At 41.4% G+C, this 12,606-nt stretch overlaps 1 protein-coding gene across 4 annotated transcripts in view; it reads left to right on the top strand.

Moving 5' to 3' along the window:
• Positions 1-12,606, top strand: part of PPME1 (protein phosphatase methylesterase 1) — a 34,805-nt gene that overhangs the window by 1,394 nt on the left and 20,805 nt on the right. The window lies entirely within an intron of this gene.

Here is a 12,606-nt window from a genome sequence, read left to right on the forward strand (position 1 = left end):
GGGGCCCTGTGTGGGGCTGGCAGCCCAGTGAAGATGGCCAGCAGTGAGGTGGGCAGCGTCTTCTCCTGCTGCCCCTCTGTGCCAAGGAGGCAGGCAAAGGCCTCACTGCAAGAAGGGGTATCCTCAGGGCCGGGGGAAGGTGGCGGGTGCTGGGGTCGGCTTCGGACTGCTGATGGGGGACGTGAGGTGCGGAGTTGGAGCAGGACTTGGTGTCCTGTGGGCCTCCCTCCCTTCGAAGCCCTCAGAGGGCTTTGCACTGACTCTGGCTTGCCCCAGCTGCTCTGTCCCTGAGGCTCATCAGATATGCGGTAATATTTCATTATGGAACTTTCTCAATATCTTCCTGTTAAGTATGTTAAGTACAGAGCTCAATAAAGATAAATGTCTCGAATCATCCTACTGCCCCCTCAACAACCTATTTCTCCGAGTCCTTTTACCATCTGTATTTGAAGGGAGGGTTCATCTGTGATGATTTGCCCGGGTGGCACCTCAAAGTCTGTGTAAGCATGACTATGGGAGAGAGGTATCTTTAAATGCCATTTCCAAGCAGCAGGAACTTAAACGAAGCTGTACAGTAGGTGAGCTGTGCTAAGTATGTCCCTGCCTCGGGTGATGATGTTTCATCTGGGGTGATCCAGTACACGGCAGCACAGAATAAACAGATGTCAAACCTTTTAAGGAGGAGTGAGACCATCTTTTGGAAGATGTGAGGGAAGAAGATCGGCCAGCATTTATTGCAGATATGTTCAGCTGTGTGGATGGGAAGTACAGAGGGACTGACTGGGACAAGAGGAACCTTGGCAAAAGCTTTCTCCTTTAGCAGAGAAAATCGGTTGCAAACAGGACAGCTTTCAAGAGAAGGGGTAATTTCATCTCCAAGGGGGATGGTGGAGAAACTTATATTCCAGACAGGTACCCTGTAGTGGTAGAAGGAGTGCAAGATGATCCTGCAGGAGGGCTGTGGCTGGGTTGTACAGAGAGAAGTTATGGTGGGCAGAGTGAAGAAAAGGAGGCTGGCAGTAATCATGGGGTGTCGGGCTCAGAAGGAGAGGTGCAGCCTTAGGAGACTGCACAGACCAGCCTGGCAGACTTCTGTGGAAGTGGGGAGAGCATGGACTTGGGTAGAGTGACAGGAGCAAAGGATTTATCTTACTAAATCTGGAGAAGATGCGTTTTCAGGGATGTATGACTTCTCATGCTGAGATGATTATTGCAATATGAAATCTGAGATCTGAATCATGGTGAAAGTCCAGGGGCTGATTCTTCAGAGGAATGCCGTCCTCTGTGCTTGAGAGCTGGTGTCTGCAAGGTCCAGGTGTGCTTTGCACTATTCCTGATGATATGAAGTGCTCTATTTAGAAGATAAAAATATCCTACAATTCCTACAGGAAATCTCCCTTGCCCTGATGCATGAAATCAAATAACTAAAAGAAATAATGAAAAAGACAGCTACTCCACTGTGACTGAAATAAAATGTTTAGATATGTGTGGAGAGGACATCTTAATGACAGCTATTTCTCCTCGCCTTTAAAGCATAGTTTTAAAATTTCTTTTGCATTAGATACTTAATACTATATCTGGATCAATGCAATGTAATTGATAGAGTTAGTGTATGGACTAATACTAACAAATCTTCATCGAAGACTTTTTATGATAATTCACTTTAAAACTAAGCTTCATTTAGGTGTTTAATGGCATGGCTTTAAGCTAAGCAAAAGTGTCATATTAAAAGATTAATTTGTTCTGTTAATACAAGCATAGAAATTGGAAAGGAGTAGTTTTGAATGACTTTCAGAGGGGATTGCACGCTCAGGAATGCTGTCAGCTCTCTTTCTTCACTTATTCATCACAGGTAAAAAAAATCAAATTACAACTGAGCCCTTTTAGAGATTTTTAAATGTCTGTGGGATATTTTTTCAGCTTGGTAATGTTTGTGTAGTGTTTCTATAGTTATTTATGTAATGCTTCCTGTCTTTCCTATCTTTGGAGGATTTTTGAATCTTCCCTTCGGTGGGGAAGGGAAATGATTGTGAAGAGAAGTTTGTTTTCTGTTGTTCTCTGATGCTATGAAACTTCCCCCCACCCAATACCTTTTAATTGATATGAAACCTGGTGTTGTGGTTAAGGACCAAGGATTCCAGCATCCTTCCTCTTAGGAGCTGCTTACCATGCTGCAGTTGCACAATGCTGTTGTATTTTTAATTTACTGCAATAACATGAAGTTCACTCCCTTTATGGAAGATGTTTCTGTTGTGCTAGGAACTACACGTCCAACACGAGTGGCCTCTTCCTGAGAGACTTACGACTTGAGTGTAAAGGAGTCCCCAAAAGCTTGCATACAGACACAGTGAAGTTAGAGTAATGGTGAGGTGAAGCTGTTGTACTCCACAAGTTCTTTTTCACGGCTATTGTAGCAGAGGAGAGCTGGAAAGCAGATTTTGTGGGGTAGTGAAGTGGCTTTTTTGATAGGTATTGAATATCCTTCCGTGTTGGTAGAATTGCACATCCAAGAGCTCTAATATTTGTCTGAAAGCCGCATGGGTAATGAATTCCGGTGCTAGTGGTGTAGCGGAGGCTTTGGCTCAGTTTTAGTCAACGTTTTCAAATGTCAGAACTGCGTGGGGTCCGACTTGTCAACCTACGTTTTTGTGATCGTTTCGTTTATTTCTGTCTCTTGCTGCTGGTGAAGCTCGTAGAAGATGAGACTGGCTGCATGGTGGTCCCTTGCTTACGAACTCTGTTAGTCTGTAAACTAAATGCCCCTTATTCGTACCTAAGTTTGGCTTACACCTGCCTTAGTAGGACGCTGTTCAGTCTGCCTAAGTGCGAGATTCTCTAGGCAGGCACAACAGCGAATATGATTAGCTTTACAGAAGAAAAGAGTGTGACATACAAATAGCTCTGGCAAATGTACCCAGCTATGCTGAAATAAACTAAATATCTACTTAATGTACTAAAATCGGTCCAACTTTTACTGGGGACAAAAATAATTAAATTAGAAACGTAATGAAACATTTGTTTGCTATGTTAAGCATCCTTTATTTATAAAACTATTTTATTTCTAATCAGTTTCTTGACTTGGGAGCAGGTCCGTTAAAATGTGTTTAGACTTAACATCCCGCGGTGCTGGCAAGTTGGTTTTTCCACAGCTACCCTCTTTGCTTGGTACCCAGCAGTTCTCGCGCTGGAGCACATGGGGTCGTTTTGTTGTTTTTGTTAATCAACCAGGCAGGCCGTGTCAGATGTGACTTTGTGGAGTGTGCTTGAAAGCAGGTCCTAGGAAACCAAGGGTGGAGCAAGGGACGTTGCTCTAGGCAAACAGAAAAATAATTTATTGCAGCACTGAGATTTCTCAAGCTTCAGTCATCCTTGACAGGAAAGGCAGCTCAGAGTGGCAGGATGTGTTCTTCGTAACATCGTTTGCAAACTTACTTTGAGATTATCAATTTTGTGAGAAAGCTTTCTGCCATCTACGTTGAGGGTTTCTTAAGCAAAATAATTTTTTGTAGCTTTTTTTAATATATTGCTCAGAGGTTAATGTGTCTTTTGGTAGTTCCCAATAAAATGTCACCTACTACTGCATTCAGATAGTGAGAATAGGCTTTTTTTATTTTTTTTTTTATTATTTGCCATTTCCAGTTTTGCTGTTTTCCAGTGTGATTGCTCCTTTATATCCCTTTACTGGAAAGTCGTATTCGAGAAGTTTAGGCCACTTGGACAAATAGCAGTGCAGTGCTGTGCCCTGAGAATGTCACAGGGGCTGAATTCTGCTCAGCTCCGTCACTGTGAATCTTCATTCGGCTTGCGTCTGCGGACTCTTCCATATCTACAGTTGTGTGTCAACAGAATAATAATTGTGAAAGCGCAACTATTCAGTGTTCAAAAATTTATTCCAATTCAGACATTCAAGAAAATAAATATACGCCCAGTGAGGCAGGAGGGATATTGAATCTTTGATTCGAGTGCAACACTGGTATTAATATTTAAATAAAAACAGGGCTGAATAGCTAAAATGGCTGCTGCAACATAGTTTTAACAGGCTTTTGCAGTGCTACAAGATGTACGCTTGAATTTCTTCATATTTCACAGCACATTGCATTGATTTCTGCTACCTGGCTTCCCCTAAATTACAACCCCCCCTCCCATCTGCAAACTCGCACGTGTGCGTGCACTGTTCCAGAAATACCCTCTTTTGCTAGCTTAGCACTCTCCTGCCTTTATTTATGTTTAAGTGCTCTCTGACTGAGTCGTTCAACTGAATAGAACAATGTTATTGAAAGACTATTTTTTTTTTTTTTTTTTTTTTTTTAGAGGAAGATGATGCCTCTCTCTGGCTCAGGCTGTACATGAAAATCACACAAGTGAGAGGAACTTAAAGTTCCTTTTTAAATGTCCATTTTTTATTTTAAGGAGCAAATCTATCTACAATTACATTTGAAATGGACTACACATATTAAGGCCTTAATTCGAATCACTGAGTTGAAAGGGAAATAAAATCCAACTTTATGGTCAGAATTCTCTGAGAAATAATGGAGTTATAAAATCACTAGTTAAACAGCTCCTGACAGCTCAAACAGCTTCTGTGTGTGCAGACCTTTATAAGTTTTTCACTAGTTTTCTTATAGTTTATTCAGAGTTGAGAATCCAAACAGGACTTGAAAATGAGGAAGAGTTTCCATTTCTGTTCCAATGGATGAATAAAAATTGTGCATGATGTCCTGAGATCTTTTCATTATCTGAAAGGGCATGATTGGATCTCATCTGTTTAATTCAATTATGACAACTGATCTCTACCTTTTTAATCAAATTTTCCTAAAACTTCTATAAAGAAGCAATTTATACATTTGGTATATTTAAGGTAGACTTTAAAATACTGTTTCTGTCAATTTTTAGGCTTTTAAAATACGACTTGCCAGGCATAGCAGTTCTTACATAATAGGTTATATTTGATATGTCTTGTTGTTCAGGTTCAAATATCGTATGAGAATTAACTCTCTCGATTCATATAATTGCTCCAATTGTTGTAAATATGTTCTCTAGGTCAGCAGGAAAAAAAAGAATACATCTAAAAATGGTTTTCTGTTTGGTGCAACTCTTCCCTTTAGGAAAATAACTGAAAGAAAGCCCCTCTGAAAATTGATGAGCAAAATGTTTTTTATTTAAATCAATCCACGTGGGCTCACTTGCAGTATGTGCACATTTTCGTTACATGATGAAGAGGACAAGCTGCACAATAGGGTAAAATTAGCTGTAGAGAGTGCCCAGAATTTGTTTTTGTGATTCCAGTTTAATGTGTTAGTTGGCTGGATTTGAGTTGAAAGACTATTCTAAAGAAGTTATTATATTGGATCCATTTCTGTTTTGGTCTACCGGATACTTTAAAAAGCAGTAATTAGTTCTGTCAGTTTAAATATTTGGTCAGCAAAATGTTGCTTCAGCATAGGAAGGTGCAAAATCACAGCTGCTGTTTATTGGGCTTGCGTCTGATTTTGAATGTGTGTTGATGTATCACTGAAGAAAAAAGCTCTAGAAGAATAATAAATTGAAGATGCTCTTTTTTTTTCCCCCTCAGAAAAAGACAAAATCATGGTGCTTGTGCATTATGTTTAGTACTGTGCTGTGGTTGCTCTGTGTGGTTCAGACACCAATGTTTGTTTAAAGTCGGCCGTTGCTCAGCCTTGTGCAGTCGCCAGGCGTTTTGTGGAAAACGGCATGTTTAGTCTTACTCTTTTCGGGGGCTCAGGATGAAATCAGAGGTCACTTAGACTCTCCCAAGCATTGTTTGGAAGTATTTTGCTTTAAATTGCAATCTGCAAATACTTGCATCAGAAGTGACAACAGTTTTTTAACTCCCGGGTCCTCTTCACTTTCTCCTTTAATTCCCTGGCGAACATAGGAGTTCTGGTATTTGTTGTTCTCTGGTATTTCATGTATCTGACACAGAACTGCTAACATTTTCTCTGGAGTTGTTAGCTCTCATTAAGCTGGATTTTTGAGGTATTTACTAATACTTCTAAATCAAACAGTGTGAGAAAAAGTAGAGTGCCAGGTTCCCAGGGAAAGGCTTGGCTCTGACCTCCTAGCTTCCTAGTGCAGTGCTCTTCCTCGCTCTTCCTCGAGGATCTGTCTTCTTATCAGCCTCTGACCACCCCCTGTTTGGGAGTTGTGTTACTGGGCTTTGTGCTGGACCTTTGCTGCCAGGAACTGTGGTGGAAGGAGGCATAAAATACTCCCAAGTCTTTTGCTTGTGCCGTTGTTTTTTCTAGTTTTATTGCCCGTTCAGTTTTTCTCCCAGCTAGGTGGAAAATTGACTAACCTGCTTTCGCTCTTGCTTAGGAATTACGGACAAACGGAGTAAACTTTAACCCTTTCAGTCAGCAGTGGCTTGAGGAGCTTCAGACTGTGCCTACCTGATCACGCCCGTCCTGCGTGGATTTGTGCAGCTGCTGAAAAGAGCAGTCTCCCTCGCGCCGTCCTGCTGCTCGTTTTCATCTTCTCCACTGTACGGTGTTTGGTGGCCTCACAGGTAGCCAGCTAGAGAACAGATTCAGGTGAAAACTGTTCTTGTTTTCAGCTGGACCTCTTCACACGGAGCAGTTAAATCTGGAGGAATGGGGAAGGAACGGGATGTCTTCTTCACTACCAGTGCAGGTTTATTCTGCATTACACTGATTGCGTATCAGCAGTCTCAGTTACTGGAGGCTTCTCCCTTGCAGGAGAAAGGGCTGCACTGAACTAGCCTAAAAAGCTTGAGACTTGATTTCAAGGACTCCGAGTTACCTGATCTCATGAGGACATCTGTCTGAGAGACATGGGGGGAGAAAAGGGGCTAAAAAAAAAAGCTTGAATCTGAACAATTGAGATAAAGTAACTCACTTCCCCCTGCCCAACTGCTCACCCCAAGCCACTCTGGGCATTGATTTTTAAACAGATCAGGCTCCTTAAAGTCTTCTGCTACGTGACATCTTTTCCAGCCTTAGTTATGTAGTTCTTCAAATCCTCTTCAGTTACCTCCTTGAATTATTGACTCCAGACATAGGTACAGCATTCCAGACATGGTGGCACCAGTGCCTTGTGTGGAAACAGTATAGTCTGTGCTGTGATTTGAGATCGTCCTTTAGATGTCTGAGAGCCGTGCGCCGCGTTTGCGCTGTGGAGCGTGTAGTCAGCCGATTGACTGCCTGTTTCCGGAGACTTTCCTTCACAGGTCAGCATGTCCTGGTCCGTTAATGTGACTTCTGTCTGTTCCTAGCTACGCGACTTCACTTTCATTAATTCTGTGATCGTCCCTCAGAAGAGGAGCAATGCAGAGTTCCTCTCAACTGCATGAATTTCATTTTTGTTTCATGAAATTGTTGTGTGCTGTATTTTTTAAAACCTGAGAATGTTTTCCTGTTAGCCAAATGAGACTCCTGTTGTACATCTTACAGGTTGAAGCTCTCCTCTAAGAGAGTATTCTCTACAATTAATGGAGTACACCACCGAGTCGCAGGAATGTAGGGCTTGGAAAGAAGGTCCTCTCACCCTAGCAGGATTAACGGATGTTTCCTACGTAACTTGGCTGTTGGTAGCTGATTTAGTTAGTGTTCTACTAAAAATTGCCTCTGTTAGTCCTGAATGCTTAAAAATCTGCTTATTAGTAGCAGCTCTGAAATAGGTATTGCCGTTTGTGACAGGGAGATGATCTGAGCCAAAGATCTTCAGAAGCAGTTGAAGCAGCTCCAATTCCTTGTGTTACAACTCGGGCTTGCAGCATTGGTGTGCAACTGTGAAGAATTCACTTCTTGTCTTTCGTTATGCTTAATTTTAATTCTAAATATCCGGAACTTGCTCTATCAAAGGTTCATTTGATCTCCTCGTCTTTCCTATATAGTACTACTTTAATGGCCTTGCATTAGTCAACAAGTTAATGTGTCCTGTAAAAGAATAGTGGCTCTCTGGTCCCTTGTGTTAGAGGCTGTCCATACTGTGGCTCCTTTCCAAAAAAGTGGATTAATTGGTCACACAAACAAAACACTTTACCTTGCATAGTACCAGTCATCAGCTTGCTTCAAGATTGGCCTGTTTTGCTTCCCTTCCATATGGATAGGAAAGACCACTTCTTGCTGTGAGAAAATTTAAATCTAAAGTGTCATGAGATAAGAAGGATGATCATCCCCTCGTTAGTAACTAATTATCTGCTAGGAAACAAGGAGTTAAGAACAGACTTTCGGTTCTCATAATGAAAGGGAGGTTATTGGTAAGATCCTGCTGTTTACCAGATTTATGGATCATCTGGGAAAGGATCAACTAGGGAGATGACAATATTTGCTGATCAAGTTGAATTATTCAGGACACTCAACCTAAAAACTAGCTGTAACATGTGGAAAAAAAGCTTTACAGCAATGAAAGGCAGCATTTTAAAAGGCTGATGGAATTCAGTGTCGTGAACTGCACATCCTAACTATATCTGCACAGTTAGGGGTTCTCAACTGCTATCACTCAGAAAATAGATCTTGGAACAGTGAGTGGGTTTTTTTTGTTTGTTTTTGCTTTTTTTTCTTTAACATGAAGTCAACTGCCATCAGGCAACAGACTGTAGTAGGTGATTTGGATGATTTCTGTTCTCTGGTCTTTGCAAATTGTGGGCAGTTCTCTCCATCTCCAGAAGAACCAGGAATGGTACGGAGCGAGAGCGTGATGGAGGCTGCCATGGCTTTCGGGCAAGGGCACCATTGATAGACTGGGACTCTTGGCTTGCAAAGGACGTGGCTCAGGCAAGGGCAATGTGACAGAGGCTGATACAGTCTTTAATACTGTAAAGAAGAGTAGGCAAACATCATACGGTGGGCTTAAAGGCAAACAGAAGTACTCCTTTTTGCTCAAAGGATAATTAAATTGTGGCACTTGTCACGGATGTTGTGGAAGTAGCTCTGACTGGAACTGACTCATATTTTATGTGAATAGCTAATGGAAATTACTCTCCATTAGCGTAACCCGGTGCTGAGGCTGCAGCCTCGGGAGATCCCCATCCGGATTATAGCGAGAAGTTGGAGGCCGATCGTACGCTGTTGCCTGCTTGCAGCCTTTCTCACTCGCTCCTCTGGGATCTCCTGGTGAGAGGTTGCAGAACTGCGTGGACCTTTGCTCTCTCTCATTACGTCAGTTCTTGTGGCCCTAGAAGATAGACAGTCGTGAGGTAGCTTGAAGCGTTATCGATAATACGAGTTCGCTGTAATTCCTAGTAAGTTCTTGCTTATCAAGATCAGCATTAGTTGCTTTTCTGGATCTTAACTGCAGTGGGAGTGCTTTTTTTTTTTTTTTTTTTTTTTTTTTTCTTTTTTTTTTCCCTAGCAAGATGTTACTTAGGCATCTTGACAAATGTTGCTTATCTTTTCCTTGAATACTGGGACACCTATGCAGGTATACTTGGTTCTTGCCAGTATGATGGCTTGTCATTTTTGTGTGTATCATATTGGTCTGTTCTTGATCTGCAGTACCCTTTGAGAGATGAAGGTTTGAATGTGATTTTTTTTTTTAAATTAGAAAATGAGATTAAGATGAGAGTGTGGAAGGGATTAATATTTTCTGGGTTTATGTAGGTGTGTGACACCTCATTTAATTGAAGCTTGACAAGAACAATACTGGAGTCTGGGAACCCACAGAAGTGAATTTATAACATTCAGGGGGTGGATGTTTTATGTTCTTAATCTAGAAATATTGGGGGGAATAGTTTTGTTTCTACAAAATTGAAAAGCTACTTTCTTTGTTCTTTTCTGTTTCTTTAAGGAAGCAGAGAATTTTGGAGGAACTTCTTCAATTGAGGAGAATTTCTTCTGAGAAGGTCTTTCACCCCCTACACCCGTGCCTGCTCTTAATATTCTGTGCTGATTGTTTCCCCCAGAAGAATTAATGTGCAAAAAGCCTGTTAAAATGGTGCAGTTACTCATCCTGTATGCTGGGCTTGAATTTAGCCTGATTATGTCACTGCCAAAATTAAGCACTACCCTTTTAGCCTTACTGAGTGAATAAAAGCCTGAGAAACAGATTTTTGCATCAACTGAGTCATCAGGAAAATTCTGATTGCAGAGCCTTTCATTAGTAATGGGGATATGAGGAGAGGGCCCAGCTGCACCTTTTGACTGATGTTTAAAAAAAATTTAGTTTACAACTGGGCACCTTTGAGAGTCCTAGATTATGTAATGTCCGGTCTTCTACATTCACCCATTACTTTATAGGGAATTGTGTTCCCTAAGGTGCTAGATACATCTGGAAATTAGTACCAGAGGAATGGTTAATTTAAGGCATCGTTTATTGCAGTGATATGCACCTGTCAAGAGTCTGCAGCAGCAGTTAGCCTTATTATGAAGAGGAGATGAGTCTCTTTGCATATGAGGAATAAAGCCTATGGTTCATGTTTTGGAAATGTGCTCCTGGGAAAACCAGGCCTGGTTTTGCTGCCTCTGTTGAGGTATCATTCCCTGCATCTGCAGAGCACCGGCAGGGAGGTGCCAATTTATGCAGAAAGATGCTGTACCTGTTGATTGTGGAAACTGGGACCTTGATTCCCTTGGTAGGAGAAGATAAGGATAAGGATAAGTTAGGGAGCTGTAACAACCTGACTCTTCTGCCTGTTGGGTGGCCCGAGCCAAGCGCTCTGGGAAGATGCCTTGTATATATGTCTTATAAAGGATTATACCTGATGGCTCTGCAGACCGGTGGCTTGCAGGCTGGATGAAAGACTTCCACAAGGCCATCAGTGTCTCAAGGTGCCCTACAGGCTTGTCCCAGCATGGAGGAAACCATTGCAGGTAGGAGCAGTTATTAGATGCGAAGCAGATTGGCACACCACCTTGCTTACAGACAAGTTGTCGTTCCACAGGTAGCCCTGAAAGCCAAATCTTTCATCATAATGTGGGTCGTTTTCCAGTGCTGTAGTTTTGGCCCTTCTCCAAATCTCCAAAGCACCTTCTCTTCCCCTGGCATCCACCCTTATGATTTTTCTGCGTAGTGCTCTTTCATCAGTGGCGTACGATGTGACAGATGTATCTTGCTTCTGGTCCTTAGTTCCCTAGTTTGAACTAGATAGTTTGGAGATCCAGGAGTCTCCAGTGACTAGAATGTGCTTTGCCAAACTTTATGTGCTTTTTTTTTTTTTTTTTTTTTTGACGAATGTAGAGCAGTGTTTCTATTATGACTTTTAAAGGAATTACAGAAATTACCTGGAATAAGTGCAAAGCTTCTAGCAGCCCCACCTGAAAATCCCAATCTCAAGAATGTATTCTGTCAGCATCTGTGTTGCATGAGCTTGTCATTATGGTCCTGAATTTAAGTATACAGGTTCCTAAATTTTTTTTTTTGGTCTTTTGGATTCACTACCTGTTACTTAAATTGCTGATAGTGTCCTTCCTAATGAAATTTTTTTATTAAAGGATGTTTTATTAGTCAAAGAATTATTGGGAAAGTAACTTGGTCTCTTTTGTAACTTTTGAGCGCCTGTCATGTCTCTTTGAGCCATAAAATTACGTGGCAATTTCTTGATGTCATTGTAGTTTTGCCTGTGTAAGTCTAGGAACATGGAAGGAGGGCAGCTTGAGGAGTGTTTATTGATCTTTGTGGTGGTGATGTTCTCATGGTCTTTATAGTCAGCTGAGGCAGTACAGATGTGGAATCCTAGACAGAATTCACTTGGCCTTGTACTTCTCCACTGTCCTGACATTGCCCTATATTCAGAGTTTAAATACCAGAACTTATTTACGGACGTGTTCAAATTTTAATCATTGCGATAAATTTCAGGAAACCTGAGCTGTAATTAAAACTTGCTGCTGTTGACTTCAGATATGATGGATTTAATTTATTCTGCTTCCAACAATGTTTCTAAGAAGGCACCCTTCCGTAAACCTCAGTTTAATTTTCTCTTTGTGATTTTTCTATCAGCCACTCAATGATGGGGGCAATTTGATTTCCTTTTTGGATGATAATTCTTACAGAAATGAGATGCTACTTAAAGGGGAGATTTCTAGGAAAGCTGTAATCTCATGAACAAGTGCTAATTTTTATTTTTATTATAAGATGCTGAATTTCTTATATCCTAGATTAGTAGTAAGCTTCAGTACAGTAAATAGTTGACACTTTACTTTTCAAACGTGTGGTGTCAAGGTGACTTCTGAGAGGGATGTGAGGGATGTGGTTTTTTTAAATTGTGATTCATGGGCTGAGTCATAAATTCAGGATGACTTCCTGCATTCCAGACACGGAAATGCTCCCAGTCATATCGGCGTCAGGCTTGCTTTAAGGATAGTACAGGGCTGTTGAATAAAAAGATTCCACTTCTGGCTTTGTAAGCCCCTGGTCGGTGGGTCGTTGCAAGCTGGGAGGTTATAGTGGGAAAGCACCGCTGCATGCTTGCCCCGTTCTTACTCTTCTTCCTTGGCCGACCTATGGTATGAGTGCTGTGACAGGCTGAGATACCAGGCTAGCTACACCTTTGATTTTATCCAGTCTGCTGATCTTACGTTAGGTCTCTGTAATCAAAATTACCGTTTTTCAGTCTTTCTTGTTATTGATTTACAAGAAAATATTCTTCTCTTTGTACCTCCACTACTTTTCCTGTACATCTTTATGATG

This window comes from Rhea pennata, chromosome 1 (genome assembly GCF_028389875.1).
Source record: "Rhea pennata isolate bPtePen1 chromosome 1, bPtePen1.pri, whole genome shotgun sequence".
NCBI classification, from domain to species: domain Eukaryota; kingdom Metazoa; phylum Chordata; class Aves; order Rheiformes; family Rheidae; genus Rhea; species Rhea pennata.